Raw genomic sequence first — 25198 nt, forward strand, 5'->3', positions numbered from 1 at the left:
AAGTAAAATAAGATTTTAAGAAGAAGTTTTTCTTTTACAAAAATGCTCTTAGAGGTGGTCTCAGAAAACTCACTTGATTTTGGAGCGAAACGCTAATAATTCGCAGACACTGTTAATTCAAGATACATACAAGAGGAATCAAAGAACAATGTTGGAAAATGCAATTTTGCATATTATATGTCAGATATCCATCCGATCTTCTTAGAAATTACCTTTTTGTTATTTGAAGGATAATTGCGGAGCGCAAGGATTATCTCCCATGTTGGTGTCGCCCTTTGAAAAGAAAAGCAAAATCCGAAGATTTATAGTAGCGTTGTTTTGCTTGCAATATCTAAAAGCAGCCTTATTATCCGTTGTGCCAAATTTTCTGAATAATGCTCAACTGGTAAGCAATGTGATCTAATGACCACCGCGTATGTAATCTTGTCTGTTCTTGGTCTTAAAGCCCCGTTTGGTTCAACTACTATATCTCCTCATGGCACGGCTGCTACCTGTTACATAACAACTCATTTAGTGCTCAAGCAGTCCTACTTTACCAATCGATGCGTCTCGATAAAGGAACACTCTTGTAAGTTATACTCTTTTTGGCAATGCTTGAATCAAAGCTCTGAATCATACCTTTTAATACTGTTTTCGAGCATCTTCCGTCTTCCCGTCTTTCAGAAAGGTTCCAAGGTTTCCTTCCGACTATGTTTTTGAACGTGGTCACGTGCAACATCCGAACGTGATCACGTCATGGACCTGTTTACTATGCTGTCCATGGCAACGTTGTTCAGCTATTTCGTAAAACTTTTTTTTTTTAAAAGAGTGTTACAGCGGTTCACCCGTTGTCCGTGATTCATCAACAAAGATTAAACTCTCGTTCAGCAGGGAATGTAACTATTTGTATGCACTGTCAACAAGAATTCTTTTTTTTTTTTAAAAGGGAAGAAAAATCACATGTCATTTCATTTGAAAAAAGCGTAGGAAACAGGATAAAATTAAACCATTTGTGGTTTCACTTTTTAGTTATGTTAGCAGAAGAGAAAAATGGCAACAATAGATGTATCTTGATAAATGAAGAATCCCATATCTTAATTTGTGCACCATGTCACAGGCTCATTTACAGATGGTAAATCTCAGATAGCTCATTGAGGCCGCTGACAGCAGTATTAAATTTAGCAATGAGCATTGCTTCTCTGCAGTAATTTCCTATCGAGATCGCCACCACGAGAGTCTTTTTCAACTTTAAATAACACAGCCCATTTCAGATCATCCTCAGTATGATTATGCTCCATCCAATGATTAACTGGTGGGGCATTAGCCGTTTTCTACCGGATCCTTTATTTATGCTGTATTATTCGCTGTCTCACTTCTTGGCTTGTTTTTCCAATTTACAATTTGGGGCACGGACATTGTACACCATACACCACATTCCTTGTTTTACAATTGGAAAATGCATCATGTTTCCACCTGATGTCTTTAAACAAAAATAATGATCCTCCCATGGTTAAGTGACAGCATGCACATGCACCACATTTGTGTTGGCCTACTACAGGTGGAAAACTTAGATTGTCTCTTAATGTGTTTCTATTTGTACAGTACAGTAATACGAGACTCATTACAGAGACCATGACTAGTTGTGGCATGGCCCAACTTGTCCAACAAGGAACCCACTCCGCTGGTCATACCTTGGATGGGATCTTCTCTTCCAATCCCAACATCAAAATGGGGGAGGTGATGCCGGTTCCTTGGTCCGACCATGAAGTTGTTTATTTTTTTCTACCCATTGACCATTCAAAATCAGTCAGGGCCCAGCGGGGGGGAACCTTCAATACCAGGATTGGGACAAGATTGATATTGTCGAACTGCATGCGCAGCTAGGTGCCTCTATATCTGGCCTAGATCAAAACTGTGATGTAGCCACAAACCAAGTAGATAATTGGATTAAATCAGCAGTCCTCTTAGCTGCTCCCATAAAAATCAAAAAACGGAGAAGGAAAAACCGCTCGGGACCGTGGTTCTCAGAGAAATTAAGACTCCAAAAACAGACATGCAGACGGGCAGAAAGGAGATGGAGGGTTAATTATGAGGCTAGGGAGAAAGAATCTTACTGTAAAGCTTTAGCTACTTATAAAAAGCTGAGAGCAGGGGAAAAATCTGCGTTTTTCGTAAAAAAAATCAACAAGGCTAAGAATTCCAGCAAAGAATTGTTTGCCACTGTAAAAAAACTCGCTGAACCCCCAGCAAAACAGATCGAAGGTATTACTGATCTGTGTAATAAACTAGGGCTATTTTTCACGGATAAAGTGAGACTCATCTACGATACCTTCACTCCTCCGCACCACGACCTACATGGAGGGGGTAATGTACTACCTAGTTCAGGAAAGCCCTTAGTTTCAAACCCACCAAAATTTGAGTTTTCAGTCCCATCAGTCGAACAAATTATTCATCTGGTTTTGTCAACTAAATCAGGGGGCCCTCTGGACCCGTGTCCCCCCAAGTTCTTGCATATGGTCCCGGAGATACTCAGCACGCAACTTCAGTTGCTCCTCGCCAACATAATAAGGTCCAACTGTTTCCCAAAAGCCTGGAAGGTGGCTTCCGTCCCTTCTCTCCTTAAAGAAGCCTAACCTCGACCCTTCCATCCCAGCCAATTTTAGGCCAATTTCGAGAATCCCTTTTCCGGCAAAGGTCTTAGAAAAACTGCTGAACTCACAACTTGCCGGGTTTGTTAGGGACTCCCACATCCTAGATGATTCCCAATACGGGTTCCGGGAGGAACAGGGGACAGAAACGGCATTGGTGATGGCTGCTGAGGAATTTAGGAGCATATTGGACACGGGGGGAAGGCCGCCCTGATAATGTTAGATCTGTCAGCGGCCTTCGACACCGTTAACCATAATATTCTCCTATCTCAACTTGAGGAAATAGGCCTACATACATCGGCAATTACATTGCTGGCTTCCTTTCTTAAGGAAAGATCCTTCTCGGGACAGCTGGGGGAATTTGTATCAAGGTCCTTCAGTTTGCCCTGGGGGTTCCCCAAGGTTCCTTGCTGAGCCCCACCCTTTTTAATATATACGTTGCCCCATTAGCTAACATTATTAGAAAGTGCGGGTTCGTCCCACTCTACTACGCTGACGACACCCAAATTGTACTAGCAATCTCAAATAACATTACTGAGACAGCGGAAAGATTTAGGCATTGTATGGACCAGGTCAGTCAATGGATGCAGTCAAATTCCTTAAAGCTGAATGGCGATAAGTCAGAGGTCCTGTTGCTGGGGGCTGAACCTAACATCTGGTCAAGCAACTGGTGGCCCGACAGTCTCAGCAGATGCCCATCGCCGGTGGACAACTTAAGAAACCTGGGGGTCATATTTGACTTCAACCTTACCTTCAAGGCGCAAATAAATAAACTTGCCTCCTCGGTATGGTTCACGCTAAAACGAATTAAGAAACTGCTGCCATATATTCCTCCTGACTCCTGCAAAATCTTTTTTTTTTTAATCTTTTTATTCTTTGAATAATGGCATCATACAGAGCAAATTGCATCATGCACGTTTTCCATAATCAGTACAAATAGCAATACTTTTACAATTGCAATGTCAAACATTAGGATGCAGGTTTTTTAGTAAACTGTATAACAACTTAGGCTATCGGCAGTACCCCAGAAATTGAATTATGAAAGCACATTTACAGTATCAAAAAAACATGGCACGTTAGGCTAGTGCATCGATGAATTGGCGAACAAGCTGGTGACAACATACAATGGCATGATTTCAGAGGTCCTGGTAGAGAATGATGGCAGTTTTTACATTCATAAGGTCAAGAAACCGAGGCGACCATAAGCGGTGTTGTCAACATGAGAGGCTCACAAACCAGCAAAGCATTGGCAAAAAGTGATACAGTATTGCTGTAGAACACTCTTTCGGATCCCAGCAGCCACGCACGTTTATAGTGCGTTAGCAGGCTCAGGAGATCCCAGCGCGTCCCTTTCCTGCACCCATTGGAGGAATGGTTCCCAGATTTCCCGAGGGCGAGAGGCAGTCGGCATGGACTCCCAATAAATCCCAAGTTGGGTGTGACCATAAGTCACATCCGACAAACAGTCAGTGAATTTGGGGAAAGTTCTGCGTCCCCAGCGAATTGCTACCTGGCGTCTGGCATACAGCAACAAGAGAGCATGAAGTTTGCGATGTTTGGGGATTGTATCCGCCACCCACCCCAGTAATCCCAGCAATGGGGATGGCGTGTCCGCTCTTTGAAGCCTCTGGTTTATTGCATTAAAAATTGCCGTCCAGTAAGTGTGTAATGACGGGCAGCTCCATGCCACGTGGAGAAAGGAGGCAGATTCAGCGCCACACTACCAGCAGTTATTGTCTTCTCTTCCCATGCGGTGTAGAGAAACAGGGGTGCGATAGAATCTATGTAAAAATTTAAAGTGGATTAATCGGAGTCTGTAATTAGGGGAAAGTTCCAACAGTTGTCTACAACAGAAGGACCATTATTCGTCCGTCAATTGCGGGTCACGCTCTGTATTCCACAGCTGCACAGAGGTTGGAGTTACAAGGGGAGACTGCTCTTGCATTGCATTGTATAAACGGGATATCATGTTTTTCGGGGAGGCTTTGGCAAGAATGTTCTGGAGAGCTTGGAGCTGCGGAGGTTCTTCCGGAAAGCAATCATTGAGGGCCTTGCAAGAGGACTTTAGCTTATGGTACATGAACCTGTCTGTGAAAGATGGGGCTTGTTCTGTCTCTGCCAACTGTATGTCTCGGAACACGCCGTCAGGATAAAGATCAGCAAAAGTGTGTAATGTAGACCCTGCCAAGGAAATATCCCCCCTGCTCTCCTCCAGGCATGGTATCATTGGATTTTGTCTGAGAGGGATCGCTGGTGCGTATAAAATAGAAAGCCCTGCACGCTTACGCAACTCCTGTCAAACCCAGCGCAACATATGCGCAGTGTCTATGTCTGTTGAGGGCCTAGGGGTTTTGTGATAAAGGGCTACACTAAGGGAAAGCGGGGATACAGCGTCCATTTCCACCGCAACATGCGGTTGATAGGAGTGGGGTAAGCCCAAAAGTGTGCAAATTGAGCTTGTGCGCACAAGGCGTACAGGTGCATGTCAGGCGCACCCATACCTCCCTGCCTCAGTGGTAGTGTCAGGAGCAACCAAGACAGCCTAGCCTGCCCACCCGCCCAGACTAACGCTAGGAGATGAGAACGTAGACAGGTGAAAAAATGCTTCGTTAATGGGATCGGGATGTTGACAAAAAGGTATAGGAATTTTGGCAAAACCACCATTTTTACAAGGGCAATTCTGGCGGCAAGGGATAACGGCATTTTTGTCCAAATGGCCACCCTCCCCTCCAGCCAAGCTACAGCTCTGCCGAAATTCAGACTCCAAACATCCTGGAGTTTGCGACTTGTCCACACCCCTAGATACTTGACTTCGTCAGCCTCCCACCGTAGAGGGAATTCAGATTGTACCTCTCGAGTGTTGTCAGTTAGGGGAAAGATTACCGATTTGGCCCAGTTAATTGAAATACCAGATAAACCAGCGAATTTCACAAATTCGCGGAGCAGTGGATCCAAGTTCTCAGTCGGTTTCGAAACGTATAGGGTCACATCGTCAGCATATAAGGAGATCAATAGGCTGCGCGTGCTAAAGCCTATCCCACGTGCAGTGTGGTGTTGTAGGATCCTGGCCGCTAGTGGTTCCATCGCGATGGCAAACAGGAGCGGGGATAAAGGACATCCCTGTCGCGTACCTCGGGACACAGGAAAAGGTGCAGATATTAGGCCATTTACTCTCACCCTCGCCTTAGGTGCCGTGTAGAGTGGACGAATGAGTGCTATGAACATTGTGCTAAACCCCATACGCTCCAAAATGCGGAAGAGATATGGCCATTCAAGAGAATCGAAGGCCTTAGTGGCGTCTAAAAATACGGCTGCAGCCTGGACATCCAGATGGAGGTAGTGCAGCACCGAGAAAACAGTCCTGAGATTGTGTGAGGTTGCACGGCCTGGGATGAATCCCGATTGATCGGGGAGGGCTATCATCGGGAGTAGCGGCAATAAACGATCAGCAATGATCTTCGCATATATTTTCACGTCCACATTTATAAGGGACAAGGGCCTGTACGAATCCAGAGATTTGCTATCCTTGTCCAGCTTTAAGAGCGTTACAATAAGGGCCTCTCTCATGGACTCCGGCAGGACCCCCTCAATCAAGGTTTTGGTAAAAACAGCATGCAACTTCGGTGCAAGTTCATCCACATACGTTTTATAGAAGGCCGTGGTGAGCCCATCAGGGCCTGGGGCTTTGTTTAAAGGCAGACCCTTAATGACCTTGGCAACATCTTGGACAGTGACCGGAAGGTCCATATATTTACGATGGGCATCATTAAACCACACGAGGGCTATGGAGTCTAAATAGGTCTCAAGCAATTCTTGTTTGCACATGTGTGGATTTATATAGTTTGGAATAGAATGTGGCAAAAGCCGTGAGAATGTTTTCCTGTCCAATAATCACGTCCCCATCCGGATCAACTATGGCATGCACATAGGAGGGTGATGTGGTAGTATTAATTAATCTAGCTAGAGTTTGGCTAGGCCTATCCCCTTCTCCATATCTACGCGCCTCCGCCCGCTTGCCCAGGAACTTAAGCTCGCGCTGCGCCTCCTCAGAATAATCTAACAGTTTAGCCTTGATCTGGGACGCAATTTCAGGTGTGGGGTTGTCACAAAAGGTTGTCTCAAGGTCTTTGAGGTCTCTCTCTAACGCGCTTAGGGTTCCCCTAATAGCCTTAAGAACGCCTGCCTGACGTGCTATGCATTGACCTCTAATTACTACTTTGAATGCATCCCATAGTATTGATTCCGTAGAGACAGACCCGACATTATTTTCAAAGTAGCTAACAATATCTGTTCTTATTTCCTCGGTGAAGGCTTCATCTAGCAAAGCGTGTGGCGGCAGGCGCCAGGTAAAGGCACGAGTGGGGGCACCGGGGATCTTCAGCTCAAGCAGGCAAGGGGCATGGTCGGACAACGAACGGGCCAGACGCTCCACACCAATCGTCCACGCCGCAACATCTGGAGAAACCAACCAGAAGTCCAGCCTCGACCAAGCTCCATGATAACTGGACATGCATGTACCTTCCCTACCCTTGGGATGTCGCACCCTCCAAATATCAATCAGTGAACCTTCCTTTAGTATGTCATTTAGGGCAGTGCTTGCGTGCGGGTGGAGGGGTCAAGGGGCACCTTTGCGATCCAGGGAGATATTGAGCACCACATTGAAGTCGCCACCCCAAATGACTGTCGGGCAATGCATCAGTGTTATTTGGGCCCACACTTTCCTGAAAAACTCCGGATCATCTACATTGGGGCCATAGACAGCCGCCAATACCAACGGCTTACCCATGAGAGTCCCATGTATTACTACATACCGCCCATCCGTGTCACAGGATACTGTGTGTTCCCTCCAATCAAGGCCTTTCCGTATAAGTATTGTTACACCATGGGCATAATTAGAGAATATAGCAGAGTATATGGGCCCCCATCTCGAGTGTTTAAGCCTGGGTGATGGCGTGGTATTCAGGTGCGTTTCCTGTAAAAAGCATATGTCAATACTGTGCCTCTGTAGATAACTATGCAGCAGCCTCGCCTTTCTACTGTCCTGCAGACCACGGATATTCCACGTTAACACCTTAGTCACCTCCATTTGCCCAGATCTAGTCCTCTGTGTATACAATCCACACCAGCCACATCATGACCATGTAGAACTGTGACACTGAATTCATTGTCAAGGCACTGACCCACAGCCAAACAGCCCAACATCCCATCCCACCCCCCACCCACACCAACCCCCCAATCATGTTGTGATAAACCCCACTCTAAGACGCACATGGCGTAAAAACAATTAAACAGATAAACAGTGGGAGACACCCCTCAGGGGACAGGCATCTCGAGCATACAACCCTGTTTGCACAGGGTGACTGCGTACTATCTATTAAGACCTAAGGCACTTAATTACAACTGGAGTTACAGCGGCATAGTGAGAGAATCACAGATCAGAGGTACAATTTAGTAGATAGTCGTAACGGATAAAACAGGTTTGATATCATGGTTAAACAGTAAAGCGGAGTAAAACGCACATTGAAATACTCAGTACAATCATTAATCAGAGCTCAGTTCCTAGTAGCAATAACAGTAAGGAGCAATAGGCATTCAGTCATTATCACTCAATCTCGCCTCAGTTCCACCATCAGGCCCAGACTTCCTTTTCGATTTAGAGCCGCATATGTGCTTCGCAAATTTAAGGGCAGAGCGGGCATCTGTGAAGTAATTGGTAGACCCTTCATGCACCACTCGTAGCTTTGCGGGGTAAAGGAGAGAATATGGAAGGCCCGCCTGCAATAGTAGGCGTTTCGCCGGGATAAATTCTTTTCGAGCCGCCTGTACCAAAGGCGTGAAGTCGGGGTAGAAGGACAAATTATTACCTTTGTGTATTATTTTACCTTTCTCCGTCGCAAGTCTGAGTATTTGATCTCTGTCCTGATAGTTCAGTAGCTTTACGAGGATGGGCCTTGGTGTTTCCCCAACCGGCGGCTTTTTCCCCAGCGCCCTGTGCGCACGTTCAACAGTGAACACAGGCGATAGGTTAGGATCGAAGAGTTCATGCAGCAATTCAGTTATGAAGTCCTCCATCTTCCCGATCGCTGTAGTCTCTGGAATTCCTGTGACTCGAACGTTACACCTCCTGGAGCGCGCTTCCAAATCGTCAGCTTTGGCGCGCAAATCTTCAATCTGCTTCTCCATGTTGGTGAACCTCACCTTCGTATCCTGTTGGAATTCACAGCATTCGGTGTGGCGATTTTCAAGGCAGTCCAGCCTAGTCTCATGCGTGCTGACCTGTGCCCTCACCAACTCCAGCTGAGTGGTCATTGAGTCCAATTTAGTATCTATGCTCCGTAAGCTAGAGCGCACCTCCAACATCAATGTTTTGGCATCAGTGTCCTGCTCGTCGGCATGTGTCTCCGACTCCACTGCTCCGGGGTCTGGAGGCTGTGGCTTGTTTTGGCGCTTCTGTTCGAAGTTTATGCGCGGTTGCTGGGTGTCCCCCTTGCCCATCTTCCCAGCCTGGACAAGACACAATTTCACACCTTGAGCAGCCAATTTGTATTATCCTGCAGTTACAGTCAGTGCAGGCAAAGGATGAGAAGAATGTAGGGGTCACAGGTCGAGGCACAGGAGTATTGCGTTAAGCTGTGTGATCTGTGCTTGTAAATATGGATACAATCGCGATAGAAATAAACTCCTCTGCTTATCTATCGATATCTCAATGCTCTAAAGAGGATTGGTGGCATGGGCAGGGGCCAGACACTTCTCAAAGACCCGGATGATCCCTCGTGTAGGCGCCGGTACCTTGCAGATCTCTCAGCAGGCCCCCAGAGCTGCCCTGAAGATCCGAGGGGAGTCGTGCAGAGGATCGTGCTGAGCGCTATTCCCAGGGACCTGCGCCGAGCATGCCCATCGATGCCTGGCTGGCGGTAGCCTCTTCCCGCTTTCAATAGGCGCCCGCCATCTTGTCATGGAACAGTCAGGGTCAATCACGCCTTGCAACGGCGGCGCTACGGCGAAACCTCAGCGAGGAAAGGGTTGCACCTATCTTGCCTGTGCAGATTTCCCCAATGCCTCAGGGCTGCCGTCGGATTATGGGGCGAACTTGTAAGGGAGCAGCGTGCCAACGTACCCCACAGGCAGTAGGCTCCGACCTCAGTGTCACAGTCCGACCCGATCCAAAATCGCGGCCGCCATTAGTTACGAGCTCCGATTTTATAAATTATTGTACCAGATCGTAGCCCAGTTTAGGGTAATTTTGATTTGCGCTGATCAGTGGGTTTGCACCTACCCTCCCTCCGTGTGTCCGCAGGCCAGAACGAGCCAAGTCGCAGTGTCTCCGTCACGGCCTTCTCGACCTCGGGCTCAGTTGGGTTCCGGCGCCCAGTGGGGGTACCGCCACCCTTGGCTTTCGCTTTCACCTCGTCCCGGAGGCAGCAGCTGGTGCGCGCGGCTCGCGAACCCTCCACGCTACGGGCCTCAAAAGGTGTTAGCTGATTCCTCTCGGCACCCGCGGCCCCACCATGCAAGAATTATCGGTGTGCCGGGTGGTCTGGGAGGATTAATGCAGGATTAGTATCGCAGTCGGCGGAGCTCGCTTATTCAGCGGCCATCTCGCTGCTCGGTCAGCCACGCCCCCCGACTCCTGCAAAATCTTGGTAACCTTGCTGGTTCTTTCAAAATTAGATTATGGCAAAGCACTCTATGTAGGGCTACAAAAACAGTTAGTATTAAAACTACAGTGGCTTCAAAACGCAGCAGCCAGGCTGGTACTGAATATCCCAAGGTTAAAACCAGTGGCCCATAAATTGAGAGGGCTCCACTGGCTCCCTGTGGGAAAAAGGATTCAATTTAAGTCAGCTTGTCTGGCTTTTAAAACACAGCATGGTTCAGGCTCTCACTTCCTCAAAAGAAATCTACAACACTACGAACCCCCTAGGACTTTAAGGTCTAGCAGTGCTAAGCTGCTCGTAACCCCCAGATATAAACAACTAAGATGGGGGGGAGAAGTTTCCTTTTGAACACAGCTAAAACCTGGAACGTGTTACCTGTAGAATTAAAAAACAGCCCTCACTGTTGTCTTTTCGTAAGAACTTGAAGACCTGGCTTTTTTCAGCTTAGTTCGGTCTGACAGCTTACTGATCGCCACATCCCAAGCTGCAGCACAGTCCTCTAGTGCCAAGACGCCCTCGGGCATTAGAGCGCTCTATAAATCTTGTAATCAAATCAAATCAAATCAAATCAAATCTATTTGGGGGCTTTGGCAGTGCTGCCCGGATCACTTGATTACCAATACTACTTTCATTTTACAAGGCAAAAAGCGGTTTTGAAAAGGACCCGTCAAGATTTTGGATCAAATGGCAATTCTGATTGATTACTTTTTTCATCTGATTTGGGTGTGGGCAGAATGTTGTTACACAAACTAGTCTTTCCATGGGTGGGTTTTCTTTTTTCTGTAAAAGTCAAAAGTTCGTTTGAGTAACCACATGCTTTTAATCTGACCAATAGGTTGTTGGCATGAGACATGTAGTCAGTTTTTTGTGAACAATTCCATTTAATTCTTAAAAACTGACCAAACGGTAGGTCGTCCCTGAGACTCTGTGGATGGTGGCTTGTGTAATGTAATGCCTTGTTTCTCTCTGTTGTTTTTTTATGTAACGTCGTTAAAATGTTCCTTCTGAGACAAATACCTCATCATCCTTCAAACTGAATTTAATGTCTGCTGTGCGTGTATTTAGCCATTCGTGAAATTGGGGTAGATCCCTTTCACTCCCATTCCATATAAAAAAAAATGTCATCTATATAACGCACCCAATTACTGATGTACTGAAAAAATGGGTTATTGTTATAGATGAATCTTTCTATATATTTTGCCATGAACAACACGGCTAGATCCGGCGCGAAGGGACAGCCCATGGCTGTCCCTTTGATTTAAATATTGAACTCTGTACCAAATCTAAAATAGTTTCTTTTCAGCGCAAATGTAGCTAGTTGTATGATCAAATCTGTTGGAACCCTCACTGGATTTGGTATTTTTTCCAAGACGTCTTCAAAAGCAGATAATCCGTCGTCTTGGGGCATTTGGGTGTATAGGGACACCACTTCCAATGTTACCAATATTTGTTCACTCAAAGTAAACTTTTGGTTCTCTATCTTGTTAATGAAGTCTGTTGTGTCCCGAAGATATGATGGAACTTTCTGTAAAAATGGTTTGTGAAAAAAATCTACGTACTTTGAAACCGCTTCTAGTACTGATTCACAACCAGAAACGATTGGTCTTACTGGAGGGTGTGTTTCACTCTTATGAATCTTGGGCAAGATATAAGTTGATGCAATCCTGGGGTTGTTTTCTATTGAGAAAATACAATTCCTTTGGTCCAATAATTCCTTGCTCAAATCCTTCTTTCAGAATGACTGCTAGTTCTCCCTGTATTTGTGGTGTTGGATCTTTGTCTAATTTGCAATAACATTGTACATCTTGTAGTTGTTTTAGAACCTCTATTTTGTAATCTGATGTACTCCAAATTACTATAGAGCCGCCCTTATCCGCGGGCTTTATTGTTATGGAGGAGTCATTCTTAACAGTTGAAATCGCATCCTTCTGGATTTTTTTGTTGTTATGTTTTATAAAGTTTCTTTTTTTCTCCATGCCTGTAATCGCAGAAAGGATCGTCCGTTCGAATGTTAAGACATCTTTTGGAACTTTATTTGCTGGGGACAAAAAGCAGATGTTTCTCAGCCCTGTGGTTTCTGTAGTTACTGGCTCCTCATTCTCTTAAAAGAATGTTTTTAACCTGATCTTTCTACAAAACTCAATTATCTAAGATGGCAGCAACATAATCTCAAAGCTTGTGAACCCGGGCCCCATGATTCACTAGTATTTCCCTGGACCCCACAGCATCAGACTCTGTCCCAAATAGCACCAGCAGCCCCTCACCCAGGCGCACTAGCCCTTGGTTTTTAAGGGGCACGGTGCAAAAAGACATTGCCATTTCATCCCTGCTGTCGCCGTTATGGGGGTAGTGTCTGGATGGGTCTGAGGCTTGCACCCCCAGATTGGGGGCCGTCTAGAGGGGACCCTAAACGCTCGCTCCTCTACAAACAGTTCTGAGTCACATTACTCCAACAATTTCTGGAAAGGCAGGGAGGGTGGATTAGGAGAAAAGGGGGGGGGAGAGGGATAAAGCATATTCAGAGCACGTAATGGCATAAGCAAAAATACCACACCAAGATGTATACAGGAAGTTGTACATTGGTAGCACATCCATGATCAACATTCAGAAGTCTCAGGTATAACAGCCAGAGTGAGAGCTCTGAGTGCATATCTGGTGCACTCAGTGATGTCTCAAGACTGGATTAGGACTAACTTTCTTTTACTACCCACATTACATGACATCTTATTCAATGTATGCAGGATTTCCCTAATTCAGAACAGCATGTTTCTAGGCGAGGGTGTTATCATGCGATCTCAAATACATTAAAAAGGTTTCCCAATTATCTTTTGGTCGGGCTGGAGTAGGCATCAGCTCCCAGTAGGTGGCCAATAGTTCTTGGCAGAACATAGCATCTTGTAGCCATAATGTGACCTTGGGAGCAGCTCTCTTCCCCCGGTGTTTAGCCAGTTGGTCCATGGCCAATATTAGGAGCATTACAGTTAGGTGGCTTTATGTCTGTGGCAGATCTTTAACAAGGCTGACTATCGGTGTTAGAGGAATCTGGTGCCCAGTGATCTTTTGAAGCGTAGAGTGCGCCACCTGCCAGTAGTCTGCAATTCTAGGACATTCGCAGACTAAATGTAGAAATGAGGCCTGGGGTGCTGAACATCTTTCACACTGCGCCTCTTTTCTTAACCCCATGCAGATGAAGGGGTGTACGGTATAGTCAGTGCAAAAATGTTAAGTGTATGAGATGCAGTCTATAATTGGGTGAAAGAGCTGCGGTTTGTGCACAACAGTATGACCATTGCTCAGAGGATATAGGCGGGTCTGTGTCCAGCATCCACTGGGCGTGCACTTTAGGGGTCCCCAAAGGCACTTTATCCTGCATCACCGCGTAGAGTCTGGTGACAAGCTTGCGATGTGAAGTATTTGTCAGTATGTGTTCTAAAGCATGTAGTATTGGAGTGGGCTTAGGAAAGGTGATACGACGTGCTCGACAGGTAGAACGGCATTGATGATATAGAGGCATATCATCACAGTGGGACACTGAGAGTCAGTTGGTGTGGGTGGTGGTAAGAAATGCCAATGTGGATATAAATCAGCAAATGTGAATAGGTGTGTATTATGCACCCCAACGTGCATTCTGTAATCCTGCAGTGCCGGCACCATAGGATTACCCGCTATGGAAATGGAAGGAGCGCTTATGTAATTTAGAGTAGCACGTCGACGTAACCCGTCCCACGCCCACCTGACACAATCTATGGTGTTAGTTAGCTACAGCACATGTGAATTTGTAGGTTTGGTAGAGCGTGGTGGAAAGCGGGATCAAGGAAGTCAGGTCAGCCTCCACCGCACAATTGGCTCAAATTTAACTCAACATAGCCAAAAATTTAAATATTGAGCCTGAACACACCATGCGTATAGTGCCATGTCGGGTGCATTGAGGCCACCCTGTCAGAGAGTTAGAGTTTCCCATGAGATCCTGGGCTGTTTACCAGCCCATGCCAATGACATCATGTTCAACCTCAAGCGTTTGAGAAATTGCTGGGTAAGCGACAGGGGGAGATTCAGAAAAAGATATACAAATGTAGGCAATGCCACCATCTTGACAAGTGCTAATTGTCCAGTCAGCGGAAGGGGGAGAGACGATTCCAGGCCGGGATCCACTCTTCCAACCAAGACATTGCCCTGTCGTAGTTATACTGCCGTAGTTCGCCCATGTCGCACCAGCTCCTATGCCCAGGATGTGACGGGAAGATGACAGATTTAGTCCAGTTTATAGTTACAGCAGACAACCCCCGAACTAAATAACCACTCGGATAGTGGGATCAAGATTATCCTGAGGGTTTCTGATGTATAGCGCGATGTCATCCGCATACATAGAGATTAATATTCCTCTCTCTCGGAATCTGAACCCCCTATGAGCATGGTGCTGACGTAAACGGGCAGCCAGGGGTTCCATAGCTTTGACAAATAAATGCAGGGCTAGAGGACACCCCTGATGGGTGCCAAGTGTGATCAGGAAAGGATCAAATAGCATCCCGTTTACTCGTAGTCTAACAGTGGGGAAGTGTACAATAGCTGAATGAAGTTCACAAACCGCTGGCTCAGTCCCAGGTGTCGAAGAAGGGTAATCAGGAAGTGCCATTCTAAAGAATAATACGCAGTGGCGTCCAGAAGAGTGGCGATCGCTGCTAGACTCGGGTCAACATCATGGATGATCGTAAATAGGGTGCGGAGATTGTGTGCAGCAGATCGGTCAAGTACAAAGCCTGATCTGGTCGAACTATGTCTGGGAGAAGTGTGGCAAGGCAGTTAGCGATAAGTTTGGCCAGTATTTTGTTAACGGCCTGTATGGTTTTCCGGGCTTAAATATGGTAACGATAACAGCCTTGCGGAGTGACAGATGCAGTTTATTTGTCGACACAGAGGCCTGAAACATGGATAAAAGATGGATGGTTAATATGGTGGAATACTTTCCGCTTGTTTTGCAATGCATGCACCTCTTATAGCTTCTTTAAACGGTTCTCAGAGCACCAGTGGGAACTTGACTGAGCCCTTGTTTATTGTGAAATAATCAACGATGGCGGTTCGAATTTCAGTGCGGAACACCTGGTCCCTTAAAGCTGCAGCTGATAGTCACCAAGTGAAGGCACGCAGAGTCGCTAATGGCATTGATAATTCTAGCAGCACAGGGGCGTGATCTGGAAGTGTAAGGGGAAGCAGCATTGTCCCGACAGTCCATGTTAGGACCTCTCGGGTAGTTAACCAATAGTCAATGCGTGACCAGGCTCAATGGGCTCATGTGATGCATGACCTTCTCTTCAGGTTCTATTCAAGGTCCGCCTAGTATCAGTTAGGCCCTGATCGTGCATTGGGGTGTGTAATTATGTGGCAGCATTAGGATTGGGTCTGCGGGAGGTACTTGATCTATCTAGATTCGGATCTAGAATAACATTGAAATCTAGCCCTGCTCCCCATATTATAGTGCCCGGCCCTAAATTGACACTGTGTCGCCATACATCTACAAAAAATTGCGGGTAATCAATGCTTGGTCCATTTATACAGACAAATATGATTGGGTGTTGATGGAGGATGCCAGCCAGAAGGACCATCAATTTTCACTTGTGTAAGTTTCCATGGTGTGCCTTTACAGATTAATATTGCTGTCATACGAGCATATTTTGAATTATAGGATTCACGTTTTTCTGCGCACCAGCGCTCGCGAGACAAGATGCAGTGAAGGGAGTAAGATGAAGCTCCTGTAGGAGGCATATATCGATCTGATGCCTGGTTAGGTAGGTATGTAAGGGCTTCCTCGAATCGTTTAGCCCTCTAACATTCCAAGCCAAATTCTCGGTGGCATAGTTCAATTCAGTGGTAGCATTATGTCTGACACCGGTTTTGGGTGTGGTTATGGGGACAATGTGGCGGAGAGGGTGATGATGGCCTAGTGTGCTGTTAGAGAGCAAGATGTATGCAGTGTGAGATTTGCGCCTCAGTCACACAATAGGACTGGGGGGAGATCAAGGCAGGGACCTGACACATAGTGTATACACAATCAAACAAGGAAAACAAGTGACAACCATACAAAACAAACCCACCCCCACCCACTCCAACCCCCTAATTTGGTTGAGAGACCCTGACCCACCCAACAAATCTCCCATAACCCAAAAACAATACTATTGGCAAGGGAGTTATCCCAGAGGGCAAAGAAGAGCCAGACGAAAACCCCAGCCAAGCCTAGGCTGGGTGGCTGCATCGGCGAATATCGCCTGTGTCATTGGCCATCGGGTCAAGTATTTCAGTTTATCCACACCCACGATGGTGTGCCATGCACTCATTTTGCCAAACAGTCATGTCCATCCCTCTGCTTTGCCCTGGGACCAACAATATCACAGCATGGATCTCAAGTAGACTCTGTATTAGTCATTGTCGTCCAGTTGTGTCTCCTCCTCACGGCACGGGGACCCCCTTTGCGCCCTTAGTGCAATTAGCAAACTTTAAAAAAACCCATTATTTACTGACATTCCAAACGTCATACAATACGATGACAGCTACAAAAAAGGGAGTAGGCAAAGAGGAAGGGAGGGAAGGGGGAGCGAGCATATACAGCACAGTCAAATTACATGATGAAGAGAATTATAGCAGGCTTTGTACAAAATAATACATATGAGCAACACAGTTTTGTTTGACAAGTACAACTCTTATTTGTGACAATCAAGGCAAAAGGACACATACATCATTGGCATCTCAGCTAACAACAGAAGTTCGGGTAAGGGCAACATTATTCATAGGTTCCACATTATCTGGCAGCTTCTGTGGTTCTGATTCGGGGTACTCAATACAGCACAGCCTGTGTCTAGGGTGGGATTGTGGCTTGCGATCGCAAGCATATTAAAAACGGTTCCCAAATATCTTTTGGGTGGGCTTGTAAGGGCTTCAACTCCCAATAGCTGGCTAGCTGCTCCTGGCAATACGAAGCACCTTGTAGCCATACATAACCTGCAAGGCCGCTTTACTCCCCCAATGTTTAGCAAGTTGGTGCTTGGCTAGTATCAAGAGCATTGTAGGGAGACAGCTAGCGTGAGTTTGGTGGCATTTCATTAACATAGCCTAGGAGACTGACCAGCGGGGTAAAGGGGAGCTGGTGGCCAACGATTTGCTGAAGAGTAGAGTGTACCCCCTCTCCAGTAATCCGCAGTCTTGGGGCATTCCCAGGCCAGATACAAAAACGAGGCCTGAGATGTCGAACATCTAACATATCTAGCCTTCTCGTTTAGCCCCAAGCGCTTCAGTTTTAGGGGGTGTGATATAATCTATTTAAAAACTTGAAATGGATAAGGCACAGTCTATAGTTGGGCGATAAAGCTGCGGTTTGCGCACAGCAATATGAACATTGTTCAGCAGTCATGGGGGGTCTGTATCTAGCCTCCACTGTTCTCGCCCTTTGGAAGTTCATGCAGGCGCTTCGTCCTGCATCACTGCATAAAGTCTGGTGACAAGTTTGCGATGTGAAGTATGTGTGAGCATGTGTTCAAGCGCGTGCAACGTTGGAGGGAAGCAGGAAAGGTAGCATGGAGTGCACGGCACGTGGCACGAAGTTGGGAGTAAAGAAGCAGGTCCATCATGTTAGGTTTCGAGATGTCAGTTGGTGCAGGTGCTGCTTTGAACTGTCCGTTTGGGTACAGGTCAGCATATGTGACCAGATGTTTATTGTGATCCAGAGTGCGCATTCTGTCGTCCATCGGTGCTGGTATCTCAGGGTTGCGCACTATAGGTATGGAAAGGGCATATATGCAGTCAAGAGACGCTCGTCGTCGCAACCCATCCCACGCCCACCTTACACATTCCACTGTGTCCCCTGCCATACATAAGGGCTGTAAGTTTGATATGACTCTGTAGTCAGCGGAACTGGGGAGGTCACATCTACCTCCACCGCAACGTGCTGCTGGAATTTGACTAGGTATAGCCAGAAATGTAGGAACTGGGCCTGAGCACACAATGCATATAGCTGCATATTGGGTGCATTTAAGCCGCCTTAACTGAAAGGCAACGTAATGGTTTCCCATGGTTTTCTGGGCTGTTTTCCCATCCAAGCGAAGGAGATCAGGCTGGATCTCAGCCGTTTAAATAACTGCTCTGTAAGCGGCAAGGGGAGATTTAAAAAGAGAGAAAATGTAGGTAGCACAGCCATCTTGGCGATGGCCAGATGACCAGTTAGCGAAAGGGGAAGGCTATTCCAGGCCGGGATTCTCTCGTACAACTGGGACATCGCCCTGCCATAGTTGGCCTGCCATAGTTCACCCATGTCCCGGCTCAGCCACACGTCCAGATGACTGGTTCTGTCGCCCACTGCAAACTCAGATTCAGATTGCGCGGTGCTCTCAGTGAGGGGGAATATAACTGGCTTGGCCCAGTTTATGGCTATACCTGATAGTCCCCCGAATTGAATGAACTCCCTAATAGCGGGATATTCCTGTTTGAGAGTGCAACATCATCCGTGTACATGGAGACCAGTACTCCCTGCTCACGGAATCTAATCCCTCTGTAGCTGTGATGCTGACGCAGTCTGGCTGCCAGGGGTTCCATGGCTATAGCAAATAGAAGGGAAAGGGGACATTCCTGCAGTGTGCCACGTGTAATCGAGAATGGATTGGATAATGGGCCATTCATACACAGTCTAGCTGAGGGGGCGGTGTATAGTAGCTTGATAAGGTTCAGAAATCACGTTCTCAACCCCAGATACTGTAAAAGATGGAACAGAAAAGGCCACTCTAAAGAATCAAACGACTTAGTGGCTCAAGTAAAGCAGCAGTCGCTGCCACGCTCGGGTCCACACTGTGCATGACCGTAAACAAGGTGCGGAGATTATGTACATTTAAGCGATCCAGCACAAATCCAGACTGATCCGGCCGGATCATGGCTGGAAGAAGTGGGGCCAAACAGTTGGCAAAGAGTTTTACAAAGATTTTATCATCCAAGTTAATTATGGAGAGCGGTCTATAAGAATCACAAGAAGTCGCTGGTTTGCCAGGTTTAAGAATAGTAATGATTACCACCTCTTGAAGTCACAGAGGTGATGTCCCGGTCTCCACAGATGGTCGGTACATAGCTAAGAGATGTGGGATTAGTATAGTGGCAAATTCTTTGTAAAAGGATGTCGTGAAGCTATCCAGACTGGGAGCCTTATCATTGGGAAGACAACAAATACCATGCAGGACCTCCTTTTCTGTACAGTTAAGCGATCCAGCACAAATCCAGACTGATCCGACCGCATCATGGCTGGAAGAAGTGAGGCCAAACAGTTGACAAAGAGTTTTACAAAGATTTCATTATCCACGTTAATTATAGAGAGTGGTCTATAAGAATCACAAGAAGTCGCTGGTTTGCCAGGTTTAAGAATAGTAATGATTACCGCCTCTTGAAGTGACAGAGGTGATGTCCCGGTCTCCACAGATGATTGGTACATATCTAAGAGATGTGGGATTAGTATAGTGGCAAAATCTTTGTAAAAGGATGTCTTGACGCTATCCAGACTGGGAGCCTTATCATTGGGAAGACTGCAAATAACATGCAGGACCTCCTTTTCTGTAAAAAAAGAAAGAATTAAGAAAAGAGAATAGACACCAGGGTTGGATCATAACCCATCCGTGCCACCTCAAGGCGAACTGCTGGGTCGTGCCAGCCCCAGCTCAGCCATTTGTTCACCACCAGAAGTTGGGAGGCCCAGTTAGAAAGCTAAATGTTTGCATCATACCCAGCCCACCGTCATATGGGGATCTGATGTGTTTGCCATAATCCGGCCTGGATGGGCAGTTAGCCCATAGGAAGGTCCTGATTTTAGTAAATAGTGTCTGGACCCAGCACTGAGGTATCCGCAAGGAACATTCTGAGTTACATAAAGTATAGGGGGAGCAATATCAATTTAAATAGAACTATCCTGCCCATTATGTTAACCCCTTCGATGCTGATGACGAGCTCAGCTCGTCATGAGGTACACCTCTCGTACGCTCATGAGCTCGTCATGAACCGCGGGATTTTCAAATCTTCAGTGCACAGCGGGAAAATGCGCCGCACCGATGCAGTTAAGGGGGATTTTAGCCCAGGTGGCTATCAATGTCGTCAGGTTGGGCATGAGGGGTCCAAGTCAAGTGTGGATCCAGGTCTATGTAACCCCCAAGATAGGGGAAACTAAGCCTCCAGATAGGCAGTTGGACCCGTATGCCAATCCACATTGCTATTGCCGCTCAGAAGAGATTTGGACCAGGTGACCGTGAGATCAGAGGCTTCACCATAAATGGTCCACATTTGCAACAGTCAGAAGCATGTTAGAGAGGGTCGTAGAAAGAAACCGAAGAACGTCATACATGTATAATGCTATTCGATCTTCCAGTGCCAGTCCCCAACCAAATCCTTATACCTCTGCATCGCATTTGACCGCCCAGACGGCCAGTGACTCTATAGACAAGGCAAATAGGAGCGAGATAGTGGGCATCCCTGCCTTGTGCCCCTGCCCATGCGGAAAGAGGTGCAACAAAGTCCTGTTACTTTTGACGGTGCATACAGAATTTGGATAACCGACAGAAAGCGGGGTCTGAAACCCATTCTTGTCAGCACGACTCCCAGAAAGGTCCATGGCTTTCCTGAAGTCTTATCAACATCAACGCAGTTGAGTCTTTCAATTTGGAAAAGCAGTGCTAAAACTATCTGGACTTTGTGAATGCAGTATTGTGCACTCAGTTGTGGCATAAGCCCACACTGGTCTGGTTAGACCAGATGTGGAAGCAGCGATCAGAGTCTGTTGGCTAGGGCGTAGCATGGATTTAGAAGGGGATGTTGATCAGGGATAATAATCTGTAAGACTAGCGTTGCTCCAGAAGGAGTCCTGGTTTATGGAAAACCACAATAGTGGCGAGGTCCAGTTCTTGAGGAAAGTGCCCTTTAAGTCGCTCGGTACAAGGCCAGCAAGGGGGGCCAATAGGAGCGTTGAGAGCCTGTGGTGATATCCTCCACAGGATATCAGTCTTTGGCCCAGAGGTTTGCCGCATTGCATATCTGCCAGAGCTACTCTGAGCTCTTCTGAAGGTACATTTCTTAACAAATTGCTATTTAGAAGGGACACCCTAAACTCCCTCCTTCCAAATAGTGATTTGTTAACCCCTTCGGTGCTCATGATGGAACGGTTCCGTCATGAGCGTCGGTTGGCCTGTGCTCATGACGGACCCGTTCCGTCATGAGTCCATAGGTTCTTTAGAACCTTCAGCACCGCAGCGGAATTCGCGCAGCACTGAAGGGGTTAAAGATTTCTTTTGTTGTTCTTTTACTTTTTTATTTAAGTTTTAGATGTAGATACAAGAAGGAATCCAAGAAAACCAATGCATGGTGTGAGTCTACAATGCCATTTTACAGAAGCAATACAATATTGAACTATACTTTGAGAGTGTCATTTCATAATTTGCTTCATGACAAGAGTTAATCATTGGTAAACACAAGAAATATCTGAAACTCCAAGGCTAGAAGCATTGCGACAGTTACACTCCTGAGGGTAGGTCAGGCTTCTCCAACGAGTAGCCCGTGAGCCTCTCCAGCTACCTTTAAGTAGCTTTCCTGCCTGCAGCCCAGCCCACTAAATTAGAAGCTGTTGCTTTGTTGAATTATATGAATACCAAAATAAAAAAACGTATTCAAAAGAAAATGTGTTTATTTTCAGAACTCATAAACTGATTGATATATATATATATATATATATATATATATATATATATATATATATATATATATAGAGAGAGAGAGAGAGAGAGAAAATTGTTCCATTTCCAATTTAACCATTCCAACCATTGAGTTGGGTGACAATCCCCATATGTTATTTCAGTGCCAAGATACCACTTCAGGTGAGTGTGTGCTGTAAAATACATATGCTATGTTACATTCTATATAAGGCTGATACGAGAGTGATAAATCATGCGGCGTTGGGGACTTATTTTTACCTTGGTACATTGCAGCTATAGCTGTTATGTATTACCTAGGTACAGGAATTTCAAATTGGTAATGCCTGTTATCATTACTGCCAGCATCCCTGCCTGATGAACTGAGATGATCACTGCTGATACTCTTGAGGTGGCCACTAATGAAATCTTGTCTCATATGATCACTATTACAACACTAATATTAGTAGCTTGGGTTGATTTCCATTGAACATAAATAGCTCCTATTAGAGTAAAGGGTTGGAGACCTCTGTGGTAGATATAATAAAACAAAGGAATGAAAAATTAGCACGGGGAAACAATACGCATTCTTGGTTATAAGAAAGTCAGAAGATACATTAGGATAATAAACAAAGTGGATTGTAAAAGGGTGATTTATACTGAGCTCTATTGTTACAATTGTTTGTGTGTGGGAGAGATGGTGATTGTATGTTGGTTTTGACTTACTGCCTCTCAATCGTGGTGGTTTCGATTTTTGCATGTAGAAGTCCACCTTGTCCCATAGTGCATGTGATGAGTTTGAGTTGTATTTGTTTTATTGTAAGGGGCATTGTCTGCAGTTCTGATAAAACATACTTAGTTACCAAATCTCAAGATGGTTTTAGTAGATAACAAAAATACATTTTGAGATCGCAAACCCTTTGCTAACGCATAAATGTCTTTGCAAATCAGGCTGTAGTTTCTCGAATTTGGACAGGTTTTGTCAGTGTCTAAAACAGAAGATCCCTGAAAATTAAACAGAAGATCTCCTATACGTTTTTATTCATTTTTGCCCATTGCCTCACGCATTTTCATAGCCCATCAATGCTTCTTCATGGCCCTCCCACATCCAGAACCTTGAGCTAGGTCTTTCAGTCGACCTACGTGAAAGTGGTCTTCCTTGCTACCTTACCTTTCTCTGTACTCGTCCTGGCTCCATCACCTTGCTCACTTCCACTTCATTGCACAGTCACAGCCACTGTTGCATATTTCCCTGTACTCTTCCACCCTCTAATCTCTTTTTTTATTTGCACCTAAACACTTCACTTCTCCATACTGTTACCTTCTAACCTCCCCTTTTATTCTAATATTTCTATTTCATTCTTCTCTGACTTCCTTACTATTTACATCCAATCTCCCTACGTATGAATTTTGTTCTCTTCTTCACTGGTTACCTTGCCACCCATTTAGCCTAATCACCTTTACACACACTCCTTGCTATGTTCTTGCTTCCTAACTTCCTTTCTCATTACCATTACTTTTTCTTCTAATTTTACTTTTAGCTCTTTCTCATTGTACTCGTTTACCCCCTTATTCTGTGTATTTCCAACCTCCCTGTTTGTCAGACAATTCTTACAGTCATTACTGTGAAGGATAGTTTTATGAGCTACTGAAGCAAATCTTCCTATAAAGGATTGTCTCTTACTGCCTCAAGCTGAGGCAGTGTTAGCTATTTTACAAAGCTTATACTATCATTACACATAGCTGCATGAGGTTAGCCCTCCTTGGACGCTGTTCCTGTGAGGATCAACTCACATTGCTTTCCTTGGTTATTTTAACTGTCATTCATGATGTATGGAGTAATTGCCTCTTTACCGGCTGATGATTCTGCTTTAACATCTTGCCTTCTACCACACATTCCCTCACCCTTGTATGCTGACAACTCACATCACAGAGACCGTGCTGAGTGCGGCATCGTGAAATTATTAAATTGGGACCCATTTTTATAAAACAAAATCCACCATCTACAATGCATGCACTGTCTCCGTATCTCCTCTAGTTGGCACTTGTTTTGTAGATAGCAAAGCTTGGAAACACTGACACTTAACAAATTCCCCAAGTAATGAAGAAGCACTTTCACCTACAGAAAAAGCCAGGCCTGTTGAGTTTATCAATGTTTTCATAAAATGTATTCTAAACCTGTTGCAATACAGTCCAATGGCCGGACATAATGTTGGCAGGACTGAAGGGCTAAGAGTACTAATCTAACTATGGTAAATTATTATTTCTTATTTACTTTACCCCTCCTGTGATTCCTCTTAGGGAAAGGTACGTAGCTCTGGACAAAACGTGGAAGTGGTCATGCAGATTTTAGGCTACAACTCCTTTTTTAAGATGAAGCCTATTTCCACTCAGTCAAGGTAACGGTGGTCATAGGATCTACACCTTTAAGCCAAAATTTAATGGCAAAAATTGTACTTAACACTGTTAAATAACACATGAATGGAGTTAAATAGAAAAGATACATTCTTAAAGTAGATGTTAGATTCTGCAGTCTGATTTCAATTTATTATGTTTGTTGGAAATTCCCAAATTGAAGTGGGTTTGCTGCCTTCTCTGTACTGTTGCATAATTGTACCCCTAGCCATGGCTTCTTGCTATGTGAAGATTCATACCTCTGTTTTTGACGCTGTTTCAATAGATGGAATCATGTGAAATATCCGACGTCAGTGACAAGATCACAAGGTACACATTGGAGAAGAAAATCCAGCTACGTGTGGGCTTTGCAGGCAGAGTTTGAAGGCAATAAGGACTTGTCAAGAGAACAGACCCTAGGCCCCAGTGCAACAAAAATAAAAAAACACAAAAAACGGCTCACCACTATTGATCTGTTGTTTCATTTGAGAGGTGTATGTGGTTGTGGGTGGACGGGTTGGGTTAATGATTGCAAATCAGGAAATATGTTCAGTGTTAGCACATGGGCTGAAAGTACTGACTGTTCTTAGTCAATCTTAGATGCTAACATCCGAGGACATTTCTTTAATCAACGGCTGTAGTGAATCTTTGGAACAAATCTAACGTGGAAACTAATTAAATCTCTCCTTATATTGCTCAAAATGCATAGAGATACTATTTAATATGATGGGTCATGATTGGAGGTTTGAGATACAATTTAACATGACAGGGTAACATTGGAGTTGCTGAAAGTTACAGATACTTGAAGCTAATAATTAACACACAA

General features: G+C 45.4%; 1 long non-coding RNA gene across 1 annotated transcript in view; it reads left to right on the plus strand.

The window, feature by feature from the left end:
• Positions 1-24825, plus strand: part of LOC144753165 (uncharacterized) — a 68586-nt gene extending 43761 nt beyond the window's left edge. The window contains exon 3 of the long non-coding RNA XR_013594227.1: positions 24659-24825. This is a non-coding gene — a long non-coding RNA (uncharacterized LOC144753165). The remainder of the gene's footprint in view (positions 1-24658) is intronic.
• Positions 24826-25198: the final 373 nt, after the last annotated feature.

The sequence above is a fragment of the Lissotriton helveticus genome, chromosome 5_1 (genome assembly GCF_964261635.1).
Source record: "Lissotriton helveticus chromosome 5_1, aLisHel1.1, whole genome shotgun sequence".
NCBI lineage: Eukaryota > Metazoa > Chordata > Amphibia > Caudata > Salamandridae > Lissotriton > Lissotriton helveticus.